Source organism: Triticum urartu, chromosome 5A (assembly GCF_056163025.1).
Source record: "Triticum urartu cultivar PI428250 chromosome 5A, HENAU_Tu73, whole genome shotgun sequence".
In the NCBI taxonomy this organism is placed as follows: domain Eukaryota; kingdom Viridiplantae; phylum Streptophyta; class Magnoliopsida; order Poales; family Poaceae; genus Triticum; species Triticum urartu.
The window spans coordinates 441,221,495-441,249,191 of record NC_141877.1 but is presented as its reverse complement, the minus strand read 5'-3'; positions in this window follow the sequence as shown (position 1 = coordinate 441,249,191).

Below are 27,697 nucleotides of genomic sequence, written 5' to 3'. Positions count from 1 at the left end.
CATTCCGTCGAACACGTCCCGGGCGTGCTCTGGGAGCGCCCAGAGCGTGTGTTTGGCACGCACGTGCGCCCGAGCCGCCGCGTCTCGCCCCGCACCCGTTCCGGCACTTGGCCATCAGCAGCTAGCCGCCACGTATCCTCTTGCACCGCCACGCCACCCCGACCACCCTGGCACGCTACAGCGCCGCCGTCAGGGCATTCTTGGCGGCATGCCAGCGTCCGCAGTGGCTCCAGCCCCGGTCGGCGCCGCCCAAGCCACCCCGGCTCGCCACCTGCCCCTGGGAGCCGCGCGAGCTTATCTCCTCGCTCGTCGGCTAGCTCTCGTCGCCTCCACGATGCCCTGCAAGCTACAGAGAGGCGGTTCGCCGGCAGCCTTATCCACCGCCGCGGAATTGACCTCGTCGCGCTATAAAAGGAGGCCCCCGAGCTCGTCCGAGCACTCAGGCGACCTCAGGCCACCCCCATGGCACCCCCACAGCCAGCAATCGTCGGGGGAAAGCCGTCTTCCCCAACTCCGTCCGATTCGGCCGCCGCCACATCCCAGCTCCATTCACCGCAACCAGAGCCCCTCCCATCCGTCCAACGCCACCAAATGACTCCACTTCGACTTGCGGAGCCGCCCAGCTACTCAGACCCGACCGGGAGCCACCGTAGTTCAAGCGCCCAAAACTCCCGAAGCCACCGGCCGCCGCGAAGCTCGCCACCGGCGATTCCCTCCACCCCCGACGACCCTCCAACCACCGGGAGGACCGCCTAGGAGTGCCGGATCCATCCCTGCATTCAGATGCCCGCGAAGAACCGCCGTTCGCCGGCCCTGCCGCAGGTAGGGTACGGTTCAGTAAGTCGTCAACCCCTTTCAAGCATACACCGTACAGAGAGGCCATGGTGGAAGATACCGGTTGTAGCCGGTAGGCAGGCCACCTGGTCCGGGGGCATGGGTGTTTCCGGTTGGGACCGAGAGGGGAGGCCACCCCTTAGAGCGCGCGATATAAATTTGATCCCATGCTACGCGAGGTTGTAGCCTCCCCACTTAGAGTTTTGCTTAACAAGTGTCGTGGGTGATTCCAGACATCGATGAGTTAAGCTGGTGTGTGCAAGTTAGGCGTGTTTTCAACTAAAAGGCCGTAGACGGAATTAGTTCTGATGAACTAAAGGAATCCGTTACTCGTGGGTAAAGAGTACACCCTCTGCAGAGATTAAACCTATTCGAATAGCCGTGTCCATGGTTAAGGATTACAGTCTGGGATGGGTCAAGGGTTGGTCTTAGTGTCGGTCTTCGCAGGAGAAAATTGATAAAACCAGAACTTGGATTGTGACTTGTGAAGATTATGGTTATTATTATTTTGGACTAACCCATTATATCATTGAGTATCCCTGGGACGGTACCACCTCCTGGATATTCACTATGATTATGTTTCTATATATAAGCCCTTTAGGTGGCGTCGCTCAGACGCCCGACTGTGGCATGTTTGTTATTTCATTTTCGTATAAGCCCTTTATGTGGTGTCGCTCAGACGCCCGACTGTGGCATGCTTTTTATTTTATTTACTTCATAAGCCCTTTATGTGGTGTCGCTGAGACGCCCGACTGTGGCATGCTTGTTATTTTATTTACTTCATAAGCCCTTTATGTGGTGTCGCTCAGACGCCCGACTGTGGCAGGCTTGTTATTTATTTACCTCATAAGCCCTTTATGTGGTGTCGCTAAGACGCCCGATTGAGGCATGCTCACTTTTACTATCCTTTCGAGACGTCGCTTCAGACATCCGATCGGTGCATTTTATTACTGTTCTGTCATTACATATTCCTGTAGCATATAAATAACCTGCTTGCATGCATCAAGATTTTATTTATGACTGACGATGTGATCATAGAATATTTCAGTGTATGTTGATCAATTATATTATACCTGTGTTCTTAATGTTTGCGAGTACATTCAAAGTACTCACTGGCTTGTCCCTGGCTATTGTCTTGGCCAGATTTCTGCTTGGAGAGGAGCGTTGCGGTGACAGCCTCGGAAACTAAGCAACGGTGATAGCAGCCTCGCGAAGATAGGAGTTGACCTGGTCAGCTGTTCCTATGGGAAATGGAGTCCCATAGACACTGACGACTCACAAACCGCTTCCGCCATCGACCACTAGAAACCCAATTGTTGTACTCACAGGCCAGAATGGTCTTGTACTACATATTTTGTATTTTTGCTTGGAATTTCTGTATCAAGTTGGTGCCTCATCAGCTAACAGTAATCCTGGGGCTGGTGAGCACGACGGCCATTTTCTGGAAATCAATGTCCGGAGAATCCGGTCGTGACACGCAGTGCCCGAAAGATGCTATGTTATGATAGCATATGTAATTATAAACTAATATTTTGATAAACTGTAGTGGCCTTTTTTATACTTGTGCCTCCAAGTATTGGGAACACCTCCTGCGCGGCCGTTTTAAGATATATATATATATATATATACAAAATCTGAAAGATGGCAGTCGTTGGCTTCAGCCCCCACACACATAGTGCGGGGGTGCTCGCAGAAGACGCATTTTTACACTTAACCCAACGTCTTGGTCCTACAAAGGAGGTGATAGCGCAGTGGGCCAGGCAAGCGGACTATAATGCTTTAACACTTTCACTTAGCCATAGGAGTTTGATAGTGAGACTATTTAGGTAGCCCCTTGGTGGCAACTGCGCTCGTCCGAGTTCGGGGCGCGTATGTGCCTGACCGGGAAGCGGCCCTTCGTTAAAGCGGAGGAATCCGATAGATTCCGATAGGTCATTGAGTGGCTGACCAGTCTCACGCTACATCATGACAGTCAGTTTTCGGCTTTCTCTACTGAGGTGCTCGCCCGGCCGAACCGGGGCACAATCGCAGTAGTTCTCCTGGTGCTACCTTAGCCGATAGAGTGGAACGTAAGGTAGCCGAACTCAGGAGCCGGGCAACCCAACATTTGACCAAAGACATGATTCAGAGCTGATGCATATAATGCCAAAACTCGCGACGCCGAACACTCCCTAAGGTGTTCGGTCTTTATGAGTGCGGGCGAAACAACACTCTTTATTAAAAGAGCCCCTAGTGTCCAGGCACGTGCAAAAATTCTGACGTGGCCACATGCCAAGATGCCAGCCTCCTCCTTGGTTATATCAGAAAAAACCAGGGGATGTGTAGCAACAAGAGACAGTAAAAAAGGTTTACGCAGGGTCTTAATCTAAAAAGAATCCTTTAGGACGGGTCCCTACTGCACGTCTGCGCCTGTGTCTCCGTTGTGCCGTATCCTGGACGGGCGCCGCACGATGTTCATCTGTAAAAGAGAGGAACTGAGTTGAAAACGGGTCGTGCCGAAAAAGTTTAAAATAAACAAAGTATAAAGTAAAATATATAAGATTGAGCTTTATTGTCTCTTATTGTATATGCATGGAGCCCCTAGTGCGGGGGTGTATGGCCACTAGGCCTGCATCAATGATGATTTTGCACCGAACTCGTCTATCCGCGTTCGTGGTCTTGAATGACCTATTTCGAAGTTTTCTGGCCGGTGAGGCCATTTTGCTGTGGAGCTGTCAAAGCGGCCGCACAGTCCTCCGCTTGGGGAGGCGCACTTTAGTGCTTCCCCTTCAAAGAGATGATGCCTCGTGGACCGGGCATCTTAAGCGTAAGAGATGCATAATGCGGTATTGCGTTAAAGCGAGCGAAAGCTTCGCGTCCCAGTAGTGCTTGATAGCGACTTGAGAACGGGACGATATGGAAGGTCAGCTTTTCGCGGCGGAATTTATCGGCAGAGCCGAATATGACTTCGAGCCGGAGAAAACCCATACAATGGGTGTCCGGACCAGGTATGACCCCTTGAAAGGAGGTTTTGCTGCGGCGGATTCTTGTTGGGTTTATCCCCATGTGCTGGATTGTATCCTGATATATCAGGTTTAGTCCACTACCGCCGTCCATAAGGACATTTGAAAACTGGAGTCCGCCAATTATTGGATCGAGTATCAAGGCAGTCCAGCCTACATTCTTGATATTTATAGAATAATCTAGCTGATCGAAGATGATCGGTTTTGACAACCAGTGGGAGGACCCTTTGGGGATGGGCCGTGTGGTGCGTACCTTTACGGGCGCCGCACGTTCGTTATGTGAAGTGAGTTCACTGTTTTTACTTCTTGTGGGAAGTTCTTTTGTTTCCTGGTGCTCTGCTTTTGGGGTTCGTCCTCGTCTTCGCTTGGTGTGTCGAGCCCCTTGTGTTCGGCATTGAGTCTGCCGGATTGTTTGAAAACCTAACAGTCTCTGTGGGTATGGTTAGCAGGCTTCCCAGGAGTACTGTGTATCTAACATATCCTGTCCAGGATTTTATTTAGGTTGGATGGATCGTCCCTATTATCCCCGGGGGGGGGCGATTTTGCCTGATTTTGTCGTGAGCCTTTGAATCCGGCATTGACTGCCGTGCTCTTCGGACTTTTGTCCTTAGTCCAGCGACAGTCCTTGTTGCGTCGCGGTTTTCCGTTTCCATCCCTAATTTCGGATGTACTTGGGTCGCTGGGGCTGCACCTTGCCAACCAGCTGTCCTCCCCTGCACAAAAGCGGGTCATGAGGCTTGTTAGTGCGGCCATTGTTCTTGGCTTTTCTTGGCCGAGGTGTCTGGCGAGCCATTCGTCTCGGACGTTATGCCTGAAAGCTGCTAAGGCTTCGGCGTCCGGACAGTCGACTATCTGATTCTTTTTAGTGAGGAATCTATTCCAGAACTGCCGAGCTGATTCTCCGGGTTGTTGAGTTATGTGAGTAAGATCGTCTGCATCCGGAGGGCGGACATAGGTCCCTTGAAAGTTTGCTCGGAAAGCATCCTCGAGCTCTTCCCAGCTTCCAATTGTGTTTTTGGGAAGGCTTCTAAGCCAATGCCGGGCTGGCCCTTTAAGCTTAAGGGGCAAATATTTTATGGCGTAGAGATCATCTCCTCTAGCCATGTGTATGTGGAGGATATAATCCTCGATCCAAACTCCAGGGTCTGTTGTTCCATCATATGCCTCTATGTTTACGGGTTTGAATCCCTCTGGAAATTAATAGTCAAGGACCTCATCGGTGAAACATAGGGGGTGTGCGGCGCCCCTGTATTTTGGTGTGCCGGATTCTGATGATGGCTTCATAGTGTTTCTTACGAGAGCTTGCTTTCTTGGCCCATAAATGGACCTGACTGGGCCATGATGCAAATCCTTAAGTGGGTCGCATGCCGATTTAGATGCGGCGCCGCTTGCCGCTTTATGGGGTCGTCTATCCGACCGTGTGGCTTTCTCATTTTTTGAATGCGAGGGCTCTAGGGCCTCTTCTCGAATTCAGGCAGTAGCTTTCTTTTCGGATAGCTTTTAGTGCGGCGACTGTCGCCGTATTTATCTGCGGTATTGATTACTTTGCTCCATCTAATTCGGAGTGCATCTTCCGCTGTTTTTAGCTTCCGCTTCTGCTTTTTAGGCTGCGTGCAGTTGCAACGAGCCTCTCGTGGAGATTCTTCTGCTCCATAGGTTTATCCGGCGTGAGGTCGTCCGGAATGCCATTTTTGCCGGAGGAGGGATGTTCGGTTTCTCTATCCGTGTTGCCCTATTCGAACGGTTGCTCTAAGGCCTGCTCATCGTCTACCGGCTCGTCCTGCTCTATGGCTGGGTTTTTGTCGAGACGGGGCTTGGGTCGGCGTTTACGCCGAGGCTTTAATTGCTTTTAGGGGGGTCGATCTCCCGTCCCATCCCCTTTTTCCTCGTTGTCACTTCCTTTAGGGGTATCCACCATGTACACATCGTGAGATGAGGTGGCTGTCCCATGCCCTATGGGCGTTGGTTCGTCGGTATCTCCTGCATCGTCATCCATGCTGTCGATGTCTCCGGAGTCGAAGTTGAGCACGTTGTTTAAATTGTCGACAGTGGCTACCAAGTGGGTGGTGGGTGGGCTTTGAATTTCTTCCTTGTTCGTATCCCATCCTCACTGACCGTAGTTCGGCCAGGGCTCTCCTGATAAAGAGAGAGACTTGAGAGAGTTCAGGATATCGCCAAAAGGCGAGTGCTGAAAGATGTCTGCGGCGGTGAACTCCATTATCGGCGCCCAATCGGATTCGATCGGCAGGGGTGCGGGGGGTTTGGAGTTCGGAAAGGAGTCCGGATCCTCGGAGTCACGGGTCATGCAGAGTGCGGGGCTAGCGTTCGGCTCGATCGCCTTTGAGATCGAAGCCCCCGAGGTGACGTCCAACCGCTCATCCTCGATCGGCGCAATAGGCTCCGAGTTAGGGGTCGGAACCGATGCGTGCGCGGCCTCCAGGACACCGTCCGGAGGCAGAGCTAGATCATGCCCCTCGAGATAGTGCGGCGCGCTTGGCCGTGGCTCGAACCCGTCAAAGATCAAGTCTCCGCGGATGTCAGCCATGTAGTTTAAGCTTCCAAACCTGACTTGATGGCCAGGGGCGTAGCTTTCGATCTGCTCCAGGTGGCCAAGCGAATTGGCTCGCAGAGCGAAGCCGCCGAAGACGAAGATCTGTCCGGGGAGAAAAGTCTCACCCTGGACCATATCGTTGTTGATGATCAAAGGAGCCATCGGGCCTAAAGGCGACAACACAGAGGAACTCTCAATGAAAGCACCAATGTCGGTGTCAAAACCGGCAGATCTCGGGTAGTGGGCCCCGAACTGTGCGTCTAGGCCAGATGGTAACAGGAGGCAGGGAACACGATGTTTTACCCAGGTTCGGGCCCTCTTGATGGAGGTAAAACCCTACGTCCTGCTTGATTAATATTGATGATATGGGTAGTACAAGAGTAGATCTACCATGAGATCAAGGAGGCTAAACCCTAGAAGCTAGCCTATGGTATGATTGTTGTATATGGAGTTTTTTGCCTACGGACTACAACCCTCCGGTTTATATAGACACCGGATAGGGTTAGGGTTACATAGAGTCGGTTACAATGGTAGGAGATCTTGAATATCCGCATCGCCAAGCTTGCCTTCCACGTCAAGGAAAGTCCCATCCGGACACGGGACGAAGTCTTCAATCTTGTATCTTCATAGTCCAGGAGTCCGGCTGAAGGTATAGTCCGGCTACCCGAACACCCCCTAATCCAGGACTCCCTCACTCCCACTCACTTTCTTGTAAATACAGGTTTCTCCAAAAGTCTGTATAAAATCATATGCTTTGATCACACTATCAAAGCGTATATTCCAACTCCGAGAGGCTTGCACCACTCCATAAATGGATCACTGGAGCTTGCACACTTTGTTAGCACCTTTAGGATCGACAAAACCTTCTGGTTGCATCATATACAACTCTTCTTTAAGATATCCATTAAGGAATGCAGTTTTGAAATCCATTTGCGAAATTTCATAATCATAAATGCGGTAATTGCTAACATGATTCAGACAGACTTAAGCATTGCTACGGGTGAGAAGGTCTCATTGTAGTCAACTCCTTGAACTTGTCGAAAACCTTTCGCAACAAGTCGAGCTTTATAGACAATGACATTACTGTCAACATCAGTCTTCTTCTTGAAGATCCATTTATTCTCTATGTCTTGCCGATCATCGGGCAAGTCAACCAAAGTCCACACTTTGTTCTCATACATAGATCCCATCTCAGATTTCATGGCCTCAAGCCATTTCTCGGAATCTGGGCTCATCATCGCTTCCTCATAGTTCATAGGTTCGTCATGGTCAACTAACATGACCTCCAGAACAGGATTACCGTACCACTCTGGCGCGGATCGTACTCTGGTTGACCTACGAGGTTCGGTAGTAACTTGATCTGAAGTTTCATGGTCATCATCATTATCTTCCTCACTAATTGGTGTACGAATCACTAGAACTGATTTCTGTGATGAACTACTTTCCAATTCGGGAGAAGGTACAATTACGTCATCAAGTTCTACTTTCCTCCCACTGACTTCTTTCGAGAGAAACTCATTCTCTAGAAAGGATCCATTCTTAGCAACGAATATCTTGCCTTCGGATCTGTGATAGAAGGTGTACCCAACAGTCTCCTTTGGGTATCCTATGAAGACACATTTCTCCGATTTTGGTTCGAGCTTGTCAGGTTGAAGCTTTTTCACATAAGCATCACAGCCCCAAACTTTATGAAACGACAACTTAGGTTTGTTGCCAAACCACAGTTCATATGGTGTCATCTCAAGGGATTTAGATGGTGCCCTATTTAACATGAATACAACCGTCTCTAAAGCATAACCCCAAAACTATAGCGGTAAATCGGTAAGAGACATCATAGATCGCATCATATCTAATAAAGTACGGTTATGAAGTTCGGACACACCATTACGTTGTGGTGTTCCTGGTGGCGTGAGTTACAAAACTATTCCAGATTGTTTCAAATGAAGACCAAACTCATAACTCAAATATTCACATCCACAAACAGATCGTAGAAACTTTATTTTCTTGTTATGATGATTTTCCACTTCACTCTGAAATTCTTTGAACTTTTCAAATGTACCCGCCGCGAGCCTCAACACTCATCGGACCGAGTACATCAGTATATATTATTTCCAATAAGTTAGTTGCTCACTCCATTGTTCCAGAGAACGGAGTCTTAGTATCAACACTCATTGGACCGCATACATCAGTATGTATTATTTCCAATAAGTCCATTGCTCGCTCCATTGTTCCGGAGAATGGAGTCTTAGTCATCTTGCCCATGAGGCATGGTTCGCAAGCATCAAGTGATTCATAATCAAGTGATTCCAAAAGCCCATGAGCATGGAGTTTCTTCATGCGCTTTACACCAATATGAACTAAATGACAGTGCCACAAATAAGTTGCACTATCAATATTAACTTTGCATCTTTTGGCTTCAATATTATGAATATGTGTATGTCGAATCACGGGTTCTGGCAAAACCCTTGAGGTTCGAACACTGGGGTGCGCACAAACATTCCCCCTACCGATCCACGTCCTAACTCGGCTAAGATCTTACAAACTAACTCGACGAACTCGCAACACAAAGGACACAAGATTTATACTGGTTCGGGCCACCATTCTGGTGTAATACCCTACTCTAGTGTGGTGGTGGTGGATTGCCTCTTGGGATAAGGATGAAAAATACAAAGGGAAGAACAGCCTCCTGAGGTTGAGGTGTTCTTATGCTTGGCGAACTTGTGCGTGTGTGGATTCGATTCACCCTTGATCTCTCTCTAGCTATGGTGGTGGCTAGTCCTATTTATAGAGGCCCTGGTCCTCTCCCCAAATATTGAGCGGGAAGGGAGCCAACAACGGCAAATTTGAAAGGGGACAGCTAGTACAACTTATCTTGACAAAAGTAGTCTTCGCCTGCCAAAGGCTCTGGTCGTGACGCCATCTTGGGCTCCATGGTGACCTCCATCTTGCCGTCCTTCTGGTCTTGGTCTCGTTGCACTGATATGGAAACGTTTGCTTAACGCCTTGGTACTCCGCGCCTGCGCTTGCCCCCTTAGCACCAAAGAGGAAACAAGGACGATGTGTGCGCTGGCGCCCGCCTGGCCTTAGTCGTCATGGCTCACGTCACCAGAACCTTGCGAGGTTTGCTTGGCCTTGAACTCTCTGCCCCTCGCGAGCCAGCCTGGCGAGGCCTAATGTCTAATACACAACCTTCTTCTTGTAAACGTTGTTGGGCCTCCAATTGTAGAGGTTTGTAGGACAGTAGCAAATTTCCCTCAAGTGGATGACCTAAGGTTTATCAATCCGTGGGAGGCATAGGATGAATATGGTCTCTCTCAAACAACCCTGCAACCAAATAACAAAGGGTCTCTTGTTTCCCCAACACACCCAATACAATGGTAAATTGTATAGGTGCACTAGTTCGGTGAAGAGATGGTGATACAAGTGCAATATGGATGGTAGATATGGGTTTTTGTAATCTGAAAATATAAAAACAACAAGGTAACTAATGATAAAAGTGAGCACAAATGGTATTGCAATGCTAGGAAACAAGGCCTAGGATTCATACTTTCACTAGTGCAAGTTCTCTCAACAATAATAACATAATTGGATCATATAACTATCCCTCAACATGCAACAAAGAGTCACTCCAAAGTCACTAATAGCAGAGAACAAACGAAGAGATTATGGTAGGGTACGAAACCACCTCAAAGTTATCCTTTCTGATCGATCTATTCAAGAGTCCGTAGTAAAATAACGCGAAGCTATTCTTTCCGTTCAATCTATCGTAGAGTTCGTACTAGAATAACACCTTAAGACACAAATCAACCAAAACCCTAATGTCACCTAGATACTCAAATGTCACCTCAAGTATCCGTGGGTATGATTATACGATATGCATCACACAATCTCAGATTCATCTATTCAACCAACACAAAGAACTTCAAAGAGTGCCCCAAAGTTTCTACCAGAGAGTCAAGACGAAAACATGTGCCAACCCCTATGCATAAGTTCACGAGGTCACGGAAATCGCAAGTTTATCACCAAAACATACATCAAGTGGATCACATGATATCCCATTGTCACCACAGATAAGCACGTGCAAGACATACATCAAGTGTTCTCAAATCCTTAAAGACTCAATCCGATAAGATAACTTCAAAGGGAAAACTCAATCCATTACAAGAGACTAGAGGGGGAGAAACATCATAAGATCCAACTATAATAGCAAAGCTCGCGATACATCAAGATCGTACCATCTCAAGAACACGAGAGAGAGAGAGAGATCAAACACATAGTTACTGGTACATACCCTCAGCCCCGAGGGAGAACTACTCCCTTCTCGTCATGGAGACCACCGGGATGATGAAGATGGCCATTGGAGGGGGATTCCCCCCTCCGGCAGGGTGCCCGAACGGGTCTAGATTGGTTTTCGGTGGCTATAGAGGCTTCCGGCGGTGGAACTCCCGATCTATTCTGTTCCCCGATGTTTTTAGGGTATATGGACATATATAGGCAAAAGAAGTCGGTCAGGGGAGTCACGAGGGGCCCACGAGGGTGGGGGGCGCGCCCAGGGGGACAGGCGCGCCTCCCTGCCTCGTGGCCACCTCGAAGCTTCCCTGACGTAAACTCCAAGTCTCCTGGGTTGCTTCCATTCCAAAAATAACTTTCCTGAAGGTTTCATTCCGTTTGGACTCCGTTTGATATTCCTTTTGTTTGACACACTGAAATAGGCAAGAAAACAGCAATTTGGGTTGGGCCTCCGGTTAATAGGTTAGTCCTGAAAATAATATAAAAGTGTAATAAATCCCATAAACATCCAAAACAGATAATATAATAGCATGGAACAATAAAAAATTATAGATATTCTGGAGACGTATCAAGCATCCACAAGCTTAATTCCTGCTCGTCCTCGAGTAGGCAGATGATAAAAACAGAATTTTTGATGTGGAATGCTGATGTCTACTACACAACCTTCTTGTAGACGTTGTTGGGCCTCCAAGTGCAGAGGTTTGTAGGACAGTAGCAAATTTCCCTCAAGTGGATGACCTAAGGTTTATCAATCCGTGGGAGGCATAGGATGAATATGGTCTCTCTCAAACAACCCTGCAACCAAATAACAAAGAGTCTCTTGTGTCCCCAACACACCCAATACAATGGTAAATTGTATAGGTGCACTAGTTCGGTGAAGAGATGGTGATACAAGTGCAATATGGATGGTAGATATAGGTTTTTGTTATCTAAAAATATAAAAACAACAAGGTAACTAATGATAAAAGTGAGCACAAACGGTATTGCAATGCTAGGAAACAAGGCCTAGGTTCATACTTTCACTAGTGCAAGTTCTCTCAACAATAATAACATAATTGGATCATATAACTATCCGTCAACATGCAACAAAGAGTCACTCCAAAGTCACTAATAGCGAAGAACAAACGAAGAGATTATGGTAGGGTACGAAACCACCTCAAAGTTATCCTTTCTGATCGATCTATTCAAGAGTCCGTAGTAAAATAACGCGAAGCTATTCTTTCCGTTCAATCTATCGTAGAGTTCGTACTAGAATAACACCTTAAGACACAAATCAACCAACACCCTAATGTCACCTAGATACTCGAATGTCACCTCAAGTATCCGTGGGTATGATTATACGATATGCATCACACAATCTCAGATTCATCTATTCAACCAACACAAAGAACTTCAAAGAGTGCCCCAAAGTTTCTACCAGAGAGTCAAGACGAAAACGTGTGCCAACCCCTATGCATAAGTTCACGAGGTCACGGAAATCGCAAGTTTATCACCAAAACATACATCAAGTGGATCACATGATATCCCATTGTCACCACAGATAAGCACGTGCAAGACATACATCAAGTGTTCTCAAATCCTTAAAGACTCAATCCGATAAGATAACTTCAAAGGGAAAACTCAATCCATTACAAGAGACTAGAGGGGGAGAAACATCATAAGATCCAACTATAATAGCAAAGCTCGCGATACATCAAGATTGTACCACCTCAAGAACACGAGAGAGAGAGAGATCAAACACATAGCTACTGGTACATACCCTCAGCCCCGAGGGAGAACTACTCCCTTCTCGTCATGGAGACCATCGGGATGATGAAGATGGCCATTGGAGGGGGATTCCCCCCTCCGGCAGGGTGCCGGAACGGGTCTAGATTGGTTTTCGGTGGCTATAGAGGCTTCCGGCGGCGGAACTCCTGATCTATTCTGTTCCCCGATGTTTTTAGGGTATGTGGACATATATAGGCGAAAGAAGTCAGTCAGGGGAGTCACGAGGGGCCCACGAGGGTGGGGGGCGCGCCCAGGGGGGGCAGGCGCGCCTCCCTGCCTCGTGGCCACCTCGAAGCTTCCCTGACGTAAACTCCAAGTCTCCTGGATTGCTTCCGTTTGATATTCCTTTTGTTTGAAACACTGAAATAGGCAAGAAAACAACAATTTGGGCTGGGCCTACGGTTAATAGGTTAGTCCCAAAAATAATATAAAAGTGCATAATAAAGCCCATAAACATCCAAAACAGATAATATAATAGCATGGAACAATAAAAAATTATAGATATTCTGGAGACGTATCAAGCATCCCCAAGCTTAATTCCTGCTCGTCCTCGAGTAGGCATATGATAAAAATAGAATTTTTGATGTGGAATGCTGATGTCTACTACACAACCTTCTTCTTGTAGACGTTGTTGGGCCTCCAAGTGCAGAGGTTTCTAGGACAGTAGCAAATTTCCCTCAAGTGGATGACCTAAGGTTTATCAATCCGTGGGAGGCGTAGGATGAAGATGGTCTCTCTCAAGCAACCCTGCAACCAAATAACAAAGAGTCTCTTGTGTCCCCAACACACCCAATACAATGGTAAATTGTATAGGTGCACTAGTTCAGCGAAGAGATGGTAATACAAGTGGTATATGGATGGTAGATAATGGTTTTTGTAATATGAAAATATAAAAATTAGCAAGGTAACTAATGATAACAGTGAGCACAAACGGTATTGCAATGCGTTGAAACAAGGCCTAGGGTTCATACTTTGACTAGTGCAAGTCCTCTCAACAATAATAACATAATTGGATCACATAACTATCCCTCAACATGCAACAAAGAGTCACTCCGAAGCCACTAATAGCGGAGAACAAACGAAGAGATTATGGTAGGGTACGAAACCAACTCAAAGTTATTCTTTCCAATCAATCCGTTGGGCTATTCCTATAAGTGTCACAAACAGCCCTAGAGTTCATACTAGAATAACACCTTAAGACACAAATCAACCAAAACCCTAATGTCACATAGATACTACAATGTCACCTCAAGTATCCATGGGTATGATTATACGATATGCATCATACAATCTCAGATTCATCTATTCTACCAACACATAGAACCTCAAAGAGTGCCCCAAAGTTTCTATTGAAGAGTCAAGACGAAAACGTGTGTCAGCCCCTATGCATAGGTTCATGGGTGGAACCCGCAAGTTGATCACCAAAACATACATCAAGTGGATCAATAGAATACCCCATTGTCACCACAGGTATCCCACGCAAGACATACATCAAGTGTTCTCAAATCCTTAAAGACTCAATCCGATAACATAACTTCAAAGGGAAAACTCAATACATTACAAGAGAGTAGAGGGGGAGAAACATCATAGGATCCAACTATAATAGCAAAGCTCGCGATACATCAAGATCGTGCCACCTCAAGAACATGAGAGAGAGATCAAACACATAGCTACTAGTACATACCCTCAGCCCCGAGGGAGAACTACTCCCTCCTCGTCATGGAGAGCACCGGGATGATGAAGATGGCCACCGGAGAAGGATTCCCCCTCCGGCAGGGTGCCGGAATGGGTCTAGATTGGCTTTCGGTGGCTACAGAGGCTTCTGGTGGCGGAACTCCCGATCTATTGTGCTCCCCGAAGTTTTAAGGGTATATGGGTATATATGGGAGTAAGAAGTACGTCGGTGGACCTCCGGGCTGTCCACGAGGTAGGCGGGCGCGCCCAGGGGGTGGGAGCGCCCCCACCCTCATGGGTAGCCCGGGACTCTCCTGGTCCAACTCCGATTCTCCGTGGGCTTCTTCTGGTCCAAAAATAAGTTCTGTGAAGTTTCAGGTCAATTGGACTCCATTTGATTTTCCTTTTCTGCGACACTCTAAAACAAGGAAAAAACAGAAACTAGCACTGGGCTCTGGGTTAATAGGTTAGTCCCAAAAATAATATAAAAGTGTATAATAAAGCCCAGAAATATCCAAAAAAAATAATATAATAGCATGGAACAATCAAAAATTGTAGATACGTTGGAGACGTATCAGCATCCCCAAGCTTAATTCTTGCTCATCCTTGAGTAGGTAAATGATAAAAAAAGAATTTTTGATGTGGAATTCTACCTAACATATTCATCCATGTAGTTCTCTTTATTGTGGCAAGAATATTCAGATCCATAAGATTCAAGACAAAACTTTAATATTGACATAAAAATAATAATACTTGAAGCATACTAACAAAGCAATTATGTCTTCTCAAAATAACATGGCAAAGAAAGCTATCCCTACAAAATCATATAGTCTGGCTATGCTCCATCTTCACCACACAACGTATTTAAATCATACACAACCCCGATGACAAGCCTAGCAATTGTTTCATACTTTTGATGTTCTCAAACTTGTTCAATCTTCACGCAATATATGAGCGTGAGCCATGGATATAGCACTATAGGTGGAATAGAATTGTGGTTGTGGAGAAGACAAAAAGGGAGAAGATAGTCTCACATCAACTAGGCGTATCAACGGGCTATGGAGATGCCCATTAATAGATATCAATGTGAGTGAGTAGGGATTGCCATGCAACAGATGCACTAGAGCTATAAATGTATGAAAGCTCAACAAAAGAAACTAGTGGGTGTGCATCCAACTCGCTTCCTCACGAAGACCTAGGGCATTTTGAGGAAGCCCATCATTAGAATATAGAAGCCAAGTTCTATAATGAAAGATTCCCACTAGTATATGAAAGTGACAACATAAGAGACTCTCTATCATGAAGGTCATGGTGCTACTTTGAAGCACAAGTGTGGTAAAAGGATAGTAGCATTGCCCCCTTTTTTATTTGGCCTTTCTTTTTTTTTTCCTTTTTTGCCTTTATTTTTTATTTTTTTATTTGGCCTTTCTTTTTTATTTGGCCTTTCTTCTCTTTTTTTGGGACAATGCTCTATTAATGATGATCATCACACTTCTATTTATTTACAGCTCAAAGAATACAACTCGATACTAGAACAAAGTATGATTCTATATGAATGCCTCCGGCGGTGTACCGGGATGTGCAATGATGCATGAGTGACATGTATGAAAGAATTATGAATGGTGGCTTTGCCACAAATACAATGTCAACTACATGATCATGCAAAGCAATATGACAATGATGGAGCGTGTCATAGTAAACGGAACGGTGGAAAGTTGCATGGCAATATATCTCGGAATGGCTATGGAAATGCCATAATAGGTAGGTATGGTGGCTGTTTTGAGGAAGGTATATGGTGGGTTTATAATACCGGCGAAAGGTGCGCGGTATTAGAGAGGGTAGCAATGGTGGAAGGGTGAGAGTGCATATAATCCATGGAGTCAACATTAGTCATAAAGAACTCACATACTTCTTGCAAAAATCTACAAGTCATCAAAAACCAAGCATTACGCGCATGCTCCTAGGGGGATAGATTGGTAGGAAAATACCATCGTTCGTCCCCGACCGCCACTCATAAGGATGACAATCAAATAACACCTCATGTTTCAAATTTGTTACACAACGTTTACCATACGTGCATGCTACGAGACTTGCAAACTTCAACACAAGTATTTTTCAAATTCATAACTACTCAACTAGCACAACTTTAATATCACTATCTCCACATCTCAAAACAATTATCAAGTATCAAACTTCTCATAGTATTCAATGCACTTTATATGAAAGTTTTTATTATACCCATCTTGAATGCCCATCATATTAGGACTAAATTCATAACCAAATCAAACTACCAAGATATTTAGGACTCTAAAAATTATATAAGTGAAGCATGAGAGTTCATCTATTTCTATAAAATAAAACCACCACCGTGCTCTAGAAAGATATAAGTGAAGCACTAGAGCAAATGACAAACTACTTCAAAAGATATAAGTGAAGATCAATGAGTAGTCGAATAATTATGCAACTATGTGAACACTCTCTAACATTTAATAATTTCATATCTTGGTATTTTATTCAAAAAGCAATCAAAACAAAAGAAAATAAAATGATGCTCCAAGCAAAACACATATCATGTGGCGAATAAAAATATAGCTCCAAGTAAAGTTACAGATGAACGAAGACGAAAGAGGGGATGCCTTCCAGGGCATCCCCAAGCTTAGGCTCTTGGTTGTCCTTGAATATTACCTTGGGGTGCCTTGGGCATCCCCAATCTTAGGCTCTTGCCACTCCTTATTCCATAGTCCATCGAATCTTCACCCAAAACTTGAAAACTTCACAACACAAAACTTAACAGAAAACTCGTAAGCTCTGTTAGTATAAGAAAATAAATCACCACTTAGGTACTGTTGTGAACTCATTATAAATTCATATTAGTGTAATATCTACTGTATTCCAACTTCTCTATGGTTCATACCCTCCGATACTACTCATAGATTCATCAAAATGAGCAAACAACACATGGAAAACAGAATCTGTCAAAAATAGAACAGTCTGTAGTAATCTGGATCAAACGTATACTTATGGAACTCATAAAATTCTAAAATAAATTGGTGGGCCTGAGGAATTTGTCAACTCATCTTCAAAAAGAATTAACTAAATAGCACTCTCCAGTAAAAAATTGCAGCAATTCTCGTGAGCGCTAAAGTTTCTGTTTTTTACAGCAAGATCGCAAAGACTTTCCCCAAGTCTTCCCAAAGGTTCTACTTGGCACAAACACTAATTAAACACAAAAAACACAACCATAACAGAGTCTAGATAAATTATTTATTACTAAATAGGAACAAAAATCAAGGAACAAAAATAAAGTTGGGTTGCCTCCCAACAAGCGCTATCATTTAATGCCCCTAGCTAGGCATGATGATTTCAATGATGCTCACATAAAAGATAAGAATTGTAACATAAAGAGAGCATCATGAACAATATTACTAGCACATTTAAGTCTAACCCACTTCCTATGCATAGGGATTTTGTGAGCAAACAACTTGTGGGAACAAGAATCAACTTGCATAGGAAGGTAAAACAAGCATAACTTCAAAACTTTAAGCACACAGAGAGGAAACTTGATATTATTGCAATTCCTACAAGCATATATTCCTCCCTCGTAATAATTTTCAGTAGCATCATGAGTGAATTCAACAATATAACTATCACATAAAGCATTCTTTTCATGATCTACAAGCATAGAAATTTTCTTACTCTCCAAATAAGCAAAATTCTTCTCATGAATAGTAGTGGGAGCAAACTCAACAAAATAACTATCATGTGAGGCATAATCCAATTGAAAAATAAAATCACGATGACAAGTTTCATGGTTATCATAAATCTTTATAGCATACATGTCATCACAATAATCATCACAGGTAGCAACTTTGTTCTCATAATCAATTGGAACCTCTTCCGAAATAGTGGAATCATTACTAAATAAAGTCATGACCTCTCCAAACCCACTCTTATAATTATAATCATCATAAATAGGAGGCATGCTTTCATCATAATAAATTTTCTAATCAAAACTTGGGGGACAAGAAATATCATCTTCATAAAACATAGCATCCACAAGCTTTTGGCTTTGCATATCATTAGGATCATAGATATCCAAGGAATTCATACTAACAACATTGCAATCATGCTCATCATTGAAATATTTAGTGCCAAACATTACAATGCATTCTTCTTCTAGCACTTGAGCACAATTATCGGAATCCTTATTTTCATTATAGATATTAAAAATATGAAGCATATGAGGTACCCTTAATTCCATATTTTTTTTGTAGTTTTCTTTTATAAACTAAACTAGTGGTAAAACAAGAAACTAAAAGACTCGACTGCAAGATCTAAAGATATACCTTCAAGCACTCACCTCCCCGGCAACGGCGCTAGAAAAGAGCTTGATGTCTACTACACAACCTTCTTCTTATAGACGTTGTTGGGCCTCCAAGTGCAGAGGTTTGTAGGATAGTAGCAAATTTCCCTCAAGTGGATCACCTAAGGTTTATCAATCCGTGGGAGGTGTAGGATGAAGATGGTCTCTGTCAAGAAACCCTGCAACCAAATAACAAAGGGTCTCTTGTGTCCCCAACACACCCAATACAATGGTAAATTGTATAGGTGCACTAGTTCGGCGAAGAGATGGTGATACAAGTGGTATATGGATGGTAGATAATGGTTTTTGTAATCTGAAAATATAAAAACAGTAAGGTACTAATGATAAAAGTGAGCACAAACGGTATTGCAATGCGTTGAAACAAGGCCTAGGTGTCGGTGTCAAAACCGGCGGATCTCGGGTAGGGGGTCCCGAACTGTGCGTCTAGGCCGGATGGTAACAGGAGGCAGGGAACACGATGTTTTACCCAGGTTCGGGCCCTCTTGATGGAGGTAAAACCCTACGTCCTGCTTGATTAATATTGATGATATGGGTAGTACAAGAGTAGATCTACCACGAGATCAAGGAGGCTAAACCCTAGAAGCTAGCCTATGGTATGATTGTTGTATATGGACTTGATTGCCTACGGACTACAACCCTCTGGTTTATATAGACACCGGATAGGGTTAGGGTTACATAGAGTCGGTTACAATGGTAGGAGATCTTGAATATCCGCATCGCCAAGCTTGCCTTCCACGCCAAGGAAAGTCCCATCCGGACACAGGACGAAGTCTTCAATCTTGTATCTTCATAGTCCTGGAGTCCGGCTGAAGGTGTAGTCCGGCTACCCGAACACCCCCTAATCCGGGACTCCCTCAGTAGCCCCCGAACCAGGCTTCAATGACGACGAGTCCGGCGCGCAGATTGTTCGGCATTGCAAGGCGGGTTCTTCTCCAAATCTTGTGTACCTATAGGAATAATGTCCGATTTTTGTAATGTAGTGCTCCTCGGCTTCCATGCCCAATAATGGCCGTCTTCCATGTGTCAAACGAATGCGAAAAGCCGAGGCGTTTTTACATCCACACCCCTAGCCGTATAAATGAGCCGCCTATTTAACGGGATGGGGATTTAGGTCCAAATCACATCCTCTCCTCTCCCCGAATTATCATCAGAGCGCTTCCAACAAAGGTCCATTCCAACATGACCAGCCGTCGCAGCTCCTCCCCTCGCCCCTCCGGTCCCAAACCCGGGGACTGGGAGAGTTGCACCATCCCGCATAGCGAGTTCATGTCGCTTCAGGCCAAGGGATTTCTCCCTCAGGCATACATGGTCCCGGTCCGAGCCGGTCTCGCCACCTACAATGGCGGAAAACAAGCGGAGAGCACCCCCAATCCTTCTAAAGGAGAGCGGGTGTGCCTCGTCCCCTATCTAATAAGGGGACTGGGATTTCCAATTCATCCATTTCTCCGCGGGCTTCTGGAGTTCTACGGCCTCCAACTGCACAATCTCACGCCCGCATCCGTATTGCATATTGCGGGTTTCGTCGCCCTTTGCAAGATATTTTTAGGCGTTGAGGCTCATTTCGTGCTGTGGAAGAGGTTATTCTGCCTGGTGCCCCGTTCTCAAGAGGGGTCCATATACCAAGTGGGCGGAGCCGAAGTATGGCGCATCGCCGGGACCGGATACCTATCCGGAACCCCAAAGGAGGCGTCCGAGGACTGGCCTTCGGAATGGTTTTACATAGATGACGTCCCGCTACCGGACCCTATCCGGGTCGGTCTCCCTGAGTTCAACAGTGCTCCATTGAAGAAACGCTTGAGCTGGCGTCCGCGGAGCTCTCAGAGAGAAAACGACAGAGACGTCCTTTACCTGATGAGCCGGATAAGACTGTTGGCTCATTCCGGACTAACCATGATTGGAGTCATGGCCGCATGCATTATGCGGGGGGTGCAGCCGCTTCAATATAGAGGCCACCCCATGTGGGATTTCAACGGGGAGGATGACACCACCCGTTACGGTCGTAAGGGGCCGGCCTCAGCAGCCGCTCTAGTAAAGATCTTATCCTCTTTGTACAAGGGAGAAAAGGAGGAATTCCTCCGCATCAAGCCGCAGGCCGGATTTACTATGTACGATCCTCCAAGTTGGGTAAATGAACAATTGTGCTTGCCCGTTTGTTTTATACTCCCACGGTTAGATATGTAGTCTAACGACTTCAGTGCAGGAACTGCGATAGGAGGTAAAGGATATAAACAGCTGCCCTCCATAGCCCGAGGACCCAGAACGGTCCCTCGATCCAGACTCCGAAGAGGATCCGGACATATCAGTGGAGCTTATCGACGGGGTGTTCTATCAGCTAAGCAAGGACAATACCTTGGTAGCCATCACGGCTGATTACCCAGGGTTAATCCCGGCCTCCCTGGTGACAGAAACCAGAGTCTCATTCCCTTGAGAGAGATTCCACTCTCACGTATTCCGATGTTTCTGACGACAACCGTGTTTTGCAGGGGAGATTTCCGAGGCAGGAGGCCGAACCTGCGGCGGCTAGCCAACGAGGGGCTGCAGGGCCCTGTGGGACAAAAAGGAATGCAGTCCGGACTGAGATGCCGGCGCAAAGGTATAGCGCACCCTCTGTTTCCTTGGTGTTATTCTGTCAGGGCATATTGACGTTCGTGATATCTTCAGAATGAAGAGACCTCGCCGGACTACATCCGGAGAGGTTGCCAATTGCGCCTCCACCAGCCAGGCTCCAACGTCTGGCTAGGAAGCGGAGGCGAGCATAAGGCGCGCACCCGGACGCTCCTCCGACAGAGGATGCGGACAGGCTGTCTGCCACAAATTCTGAAGTGGAGAGTGCCATGAACCACAGGCGTCGCCGGACAGTTCTACGCGACGCTTGTTTCTCCCAAGAGGCTTTAGATGCCTTTAATTCGGGAGATGCGTACCTCCGTGCCACTCAAAATGGTTTAGCCAGAGCCACGGAGCAGTATGTAAAAGACATACGGGTAAGAAAGTTTTGGTTAAACATATATATGCCAGTAGCCCCCGAGACTTGAAGCAGTTAGAGCAACTGATTTAAGGATCATTTAATATGCAGGTTCTTACAGAGAAGAATACCGTACTGTCCCAGGAGCTGGAAAAGTGCAAGGCCCAACTAGAGGCCGCACTAGCCGCAGCAGGGGAGCCCAAAGAGACCCCCTCAGGTAAGATACACTTCAAAAGATTAGTATTGGGCGGTGTGGGTGCAAATCTGACAAATCATGTTGCAGATGGCGCCGGACTCGATCCGGACAAGCAACAACTCTTGCGTCGGCTAAAGGCCGGTGAGAGTATGTTGACAAAGGTGAGGCGAGAGAAGAATGATCTTCAGGATGCCAACACCAAGCTGGACGTCGAACTTAAAGATGTTCGTGGCCAGCTGTCGGACTCCACGAAGGAGAATCAGCGGCTTCGACGCGGCATTTTTAGTAAGTGCTTGAACGAACTTCAAAAAAAAAAGTTCGGCGAGGAAGTCGACTAACAGAGTAATGTCTGTAGGTATGCTCACAGGTCGTCCTGCAGAGGAGATGCCCGGTTCTACGGGTGACCTTCTTCCCGAACTCTTGCAACTGCACGAGCGAATTCGGCAGGTGATTGGGGTATTGCCCAAGCCTTATGGCCTGCCTACTCCGTGCCCGAGGGCCTTGGAGAGCTTGTGGAGAAGCTGAAGGGAGCTCGGCGGCGCTTCCAGTTGTGGAAGATATCGGCCTGCCGACAAGGCGCTAGGGAGGCCTGGGCCATGGTGAAGACCCGTTTTATGAAGTCTGACCCAAACCACATGGCCGAGGTCGGACCAGTGGGGCCTGACGGGAAGGAGATCCCTGTGAGCTTAGTATACGGCCAAGTAGAGTTGGCCGCGAAGTATTCACAGCAGGACTGTAAATTAGATAGCCTGTTAGATGGTATAGAAGAGGAATACAATCAATCAGGATGACTATGTAATTTTGAATTGACATGTGTAATGCCTTCTAGCCGGATTGTAGATCGTTTGTTGTTGCCGACCTTTTCGCTTCAACCTCGGGACCTGACGGTCCGGAGTGTGTCCGAATACCATAGCGGTTATATAAGAACCGGGGTATGCGTGGAGACCAGGCGTAGGGGTCATTAGTGCTTTATCAGACAAGTGCCCAACTAGTTATGTTATGTTACATGGTTAGTAAGAAACATCTTCCAGAGAGAATAGTTCCGTTAGGGGTTCCTTTCGCTGGGAGGCATGCCCTAAAGTGCATGTCCGGACTGCGTAAAAAGACGCAGAAAAAAAGCATCTGGGGGCGCATAAAATGAGTAAAAAGATCATCTTTTATCTCACTGACCGAATATTCCCTTAAGAACGCTAGCTTTCGGCTTCACCCAGTCTGAGGTACACATCCGGCTGACCCGGCAGTAACAATCACAGAGGTGCTCCCTTTACCGCCTAGCCGAACAATCGGGAACGTAGGGGTAAGCACAGGAGCCAGGCAACCCAGCTTGGCCAAAACTTAAGTCATATCGATGCATATAATGGTGAAGAAAAAGGTACATGCGGAAGTTTGACGCATGTGTTGGGCGTGAAGCCCGTATAAATAAGCTTCTGTTAAAGAAGCCCCCAGGTTTAATGAGCGCGAGTGGCGCGTCACTAGATGAGCCTTTAAGGGCTATAAAAGAAAAGAGGGGAAGGAGAGAAATGTAAGACAGAAAAATGCAAAAAATGGACAGAGGAAGGAGACGAACACAGAGTCCGGCGCTAGGCGTAGAATCTTCGGAGACGGGTGGCGTTCCACGGGTTCGGCTCGAGTCGGTTATCCGACGCATCTCGCAGGCGGTACACCCCACCAGTCAGGACTTGGTCGATTATGAATGGACCTTCCCACTTGGGCTTGAGTTTGTCCTTTTTCTTATCCGGCAGGCGTAGAACTAGTTCGCCAACATTGTAATTTCTGGCCCGTACTTCTCTACTTTGATATCTTCGGACCTGCTGTTGATAAAATGCGGAACGGGCTTTTGCCACGTCACACTCCTCCTCCAAGGCATCCAAGCTGTCCTGCCGATCGAGCTCGGCTTCTCTTTCTTCGTACATGCGCACTCTAGGTGTGTCTTGAATTATGTCGCAGGGCAGAACTGCCTCTGCGCCGTACACCATAAAAAATGGTGTGTATCCGGTGGTGCGATTTGGCGTGGTCCGCAGCCCCCATAGCACGGAGTCGAGCTCCTCTACCCAGTGCGTGTTAGATTCCTTGAGGGACCGCACCAGTCTGGGTTTAATGCCGCTCATGATAAGACCATTTGCACGTTCGACCTGGCCGTTGGTTTGTGGGTGATAGACGGAAGCATAATCGAGCTTGATGCCCATGTTTTTGCACCAGAGTTTTACCTCGTCGGCGGTAAAGTTTGTACCGTTATCGGTTATGATGCTGTGGGGAATGCCATAACGGTGCACTACCCCAGATATGAAGTCTATCACAGGTCCGGATTCAGCCGTTTTAACAGGCTTGGCTTCTATCCATTTGGTGAATTTATCCACCATGACCAGTAAGTATTTTTTCCTATCGGTCCCACCTTTAAGGGGTCCGACCATGTCAAGCCCCCAGACCGCAAAAGGCCAGGTGATGGGTATAGTTTGGAGTGCGGTGGGTGGCATATGGCTTTGGTTGGCAAAAAGTTGGCAACCAGCGCATCGTTGGACTAGGTCCTGAGCGTCTGCCCGTGCCGTCAGCCAATAAAAGCCTGTATGGAAAGCCTTGCTAACAAGGGACCGAGCAGCGGCGTGGTGACCACCGAGTCCGGCATGCATTTCAGCCAGAAGGTTCCGCCCTTCCTCTTCGGAGATGCACCTTTGAAGGACTCCGGTAGTGCTTTTCTTATAAAGCTCTCCCTCATGGACTCTAGAGGCTTTAGATCGCCGCACTATGCAGCGGGCCTCGTTTTGGTCCTCCGGGAGTTCCTGCCTAGTAAGGTAGGCTAGGAATGGTTCTGTCCACGGGGCGATAACCGCCATTATTACGTGGGCTGAAGGTGTAATTTCATTGGCAGAGCCTCCAATTGTGTCAGATTGATCGGCGTCGAGTGGTGCGGCTGGGTCCGGGCTGTTATTTGCGGGTTCCCCCTCCCATGCTACGGATGGCTTGAACAATCTTTCCAAAAAGATGTTGGGGGGACTGCATCGCGTTTTGCTCCGATGCGTGCCAGGACGTCCGCTGCTTGATTGTTTTCTCGGGCTATATGGTGAAACTCCAGCCCTTCGAACCGAGCTGACATTTTTAGGACGGCGTTGCGGTAAGCTGCCATTTTTGGGTCCTTGGCGTCGAAGTCTCCATTTATTTGGGATATCGCGAGGTTTGAATCCCCGCGTACCTCTAGGCGCTGGATACCCATGGATACTGCTATCCGGAGACCATGTTGGAGGGCCTCATATTCGGCTGCATTGTTGGAATCCGTGTACATGATCTGGAGCACATATTGGACTGTGTCTCCCGTGGGGGACGTCGGGACGACGCCAACCCCCAGTCCGGCCAACATTTTGGAGCCGTCGAAATGCATAATCCGGTTTGAATATGTGCCGTACTCTTTAGGGAGCTCGGCCTCCGTCCATTCTGTGACGAAGTCGGCCAAAACTTGCGATTTAATAGCTCGCCGTGGCTTATAGGTTATATCGAAGAGGAGAAGCTCGATGGCCCATTTTGCAATCTGGCCCGTTGCATCGCGGTTGTTGATAATATCGTTGAGTGGTACTTCCGAGGCTACTGTTATGGAACACTCTTGAAAGTAGTGTCGTAGCTTCCGGGATGCCATGAATACCGCGTATGCAATCTTTTGATAATGCGGGTACCGTGATTTGCATGGAGTGAGGACAGTGGACACGTAGTAGACCGGCCTTTGAAGGGGGAATTTGTGTCCGTCCGTTTCCCGCTCGACAACGAGCACTGTGCTGACAACTTGGTGTGTTGCTGCAATGTACAATAACATCGGTTCGCCGGTGATTGGCGTGGCCAGGACTGGGTTTGTTGCCAATATGGCTTTTATTTCATCAAGTCCGGCCGTGGCGGCATTCGTCCACTCGAAGTGTTTGGTGTGCCGAAGGAGGCGATAAAGGGGTAGTGCCTTTTCTCCCAAGCGGGAGATGAAGCGGCTTAAAGCCGCCACACATCCGGTTAGTTTTTGTATTTGTTTAAGGTCCTTTGGGACATCCAATTGTGACAACGCTCGGATCTTGGCTGGGTTTGCTTCAATTCCTCTACCGGATACAATGAAGCCCAAGAGCTTTCCGGCTGGAACGCCGAAGATGCATTTTTCTGGGTTGAGCTTGATGTCATATTTTCGGAGGTTATCGAATGTAAGCCTCAAGTCATTTACTAGGGATTCGACATGTCTTGATTTGACGACCACATCATCCACATACGCCTCCATTGTTTTGCCGATCTGGTTTGCCAGACATGTCTGGATCATGTGATATGTTGCGTCGGCGTTTTTCAGCCGGAAGGGCATTGTGTTGAAGCAGAATGGGCCGTATGGTGTGATGAATGCTGTTGCAGCTTGGTCTGATTCTGCCATCTTGATTTGATGGTAACCGGAGTATGCGTCGAGGAAACACAACAAATCATGTCCTGCGGTGGCATCGATAATTTGATCGATACGGGGGAGGGGGAAGGGATCCTTTGGGCAAGCCTTGTTAAGGTCTTTAAAATCGACACACAGGCGTCAGGATTTGTCCTTCTTTGGTACCATCACCAGGTTTGCTAGCCAGTCCGGATGTTTTATGTCTCTGATGAATCCGGCCTCTAATAGCTTGGCTAGCTCCTCTCCCATAGCCTGTCTCTTGGGTTCGGAAAAACGCCGAAGGGCTTGTTTGACAGGTTTAAGTCCTTTTAGGATATTTAAGCTGTGTTCGGCCAGCCTGCGTGGGATCCCTGGCATGTCTGAAGGGTGCCAGGCGAAGATGTCCCAGTTCTCTCATAGGAACTCTCGCAGTGCGGCGTCTACATCAGGGGTCAGTCGTGCCCCGATGGAAGCTGTTTTATTGGGGTCCGTTGGATGGACCTGGAATTTAACTATTTCGTCAGCTGGCTTGAAGGATGTGGATTTGGATCTCTTACCGAGTATCACATCATCCCTGTTAACCGTGGAGCGCAGCGCAGTCAGTTCCCTGGCCCTTAAGGCTTCAGATAGTGCCTCAAGGGCTAATGCGGCCGTCTTGTTTTCAGCGCGGAGTGCTATGTCCGGATCACTAGCTAGAGTGATAATTCCATTGGGCCCGGGCATCTTAAGCTTCATGTACCCGTAATGGGGTATTGCTTGGAAGATTGTGAATGCTTCCTGCCCTAGTAAAGGGTGATATCCGCTTTTGAACGGGGCCACCTGAAACGTGACTTCTTCGGACCTGTAATTATCCAGCGTGCCGAACACCACATCTAGTGTGATTTTTCCTATGCAGCGCGCTTCCCGACTGGGGATTATTCCTCTAAAGGTTGTGCTGCTTCGCTCGACGCGGTTCCAGTCTATTTCCATTTTTTGAAGGGTTTCCTCATAAATGAGGTTCAGTCCGCTGCCTCCATCCATGAGCACCTTTGTGAGGCGAAAGCCGTCCACTATGGGACTGAGGACCAATGCGGCTGGTGCTCGGGGTGTTCGGAATCTAGGTTCATCACTTGTGTTGAAGGTAATGGCAGTGTCGCTCCATGGATTTATTGTTGCAACTTGATAGACTTTGGCGAGGCTGCGGAGTGTTCTTTTTCACACATTGTTTGATGCGAAAGTCTCGAAGACTGTGAGAACGGTACTGGTGTCCTTGGGCTGGCTTTCTGCGGCCTCCGGAATTAAGAGGTCTTCGCCGATTTTGGCCACCTGCCGGAGTATCCAACATGCTCTAAGGCTGTGAGTTGGTGTGGCATCCTCTGTACTGTGAGTTCTACAGGGTCCATCAAGCCATCTTTCTAGTACGGTTCCATGCCCTGTAGAGGGTTTTGGTTTTTTGGTGTTTATCTGGGGTGTCTTATGATAATGCACCCTCTTAGTTCGGACAGGATTAGTATTCAAGGCCGCATTATCCCAAAAATTTATTTCGGTTTTCCAGGCGCTTTCCATCGCACAGTATTTTTGTACTATGGACACCAAGTCAGCGAAGCGTGTGATATCACGACGACTTACGTCGTTAAGGATTCCCTTGTCCATGCAATTACTGCAGAAAATTGAGATTACGTCTTCCTC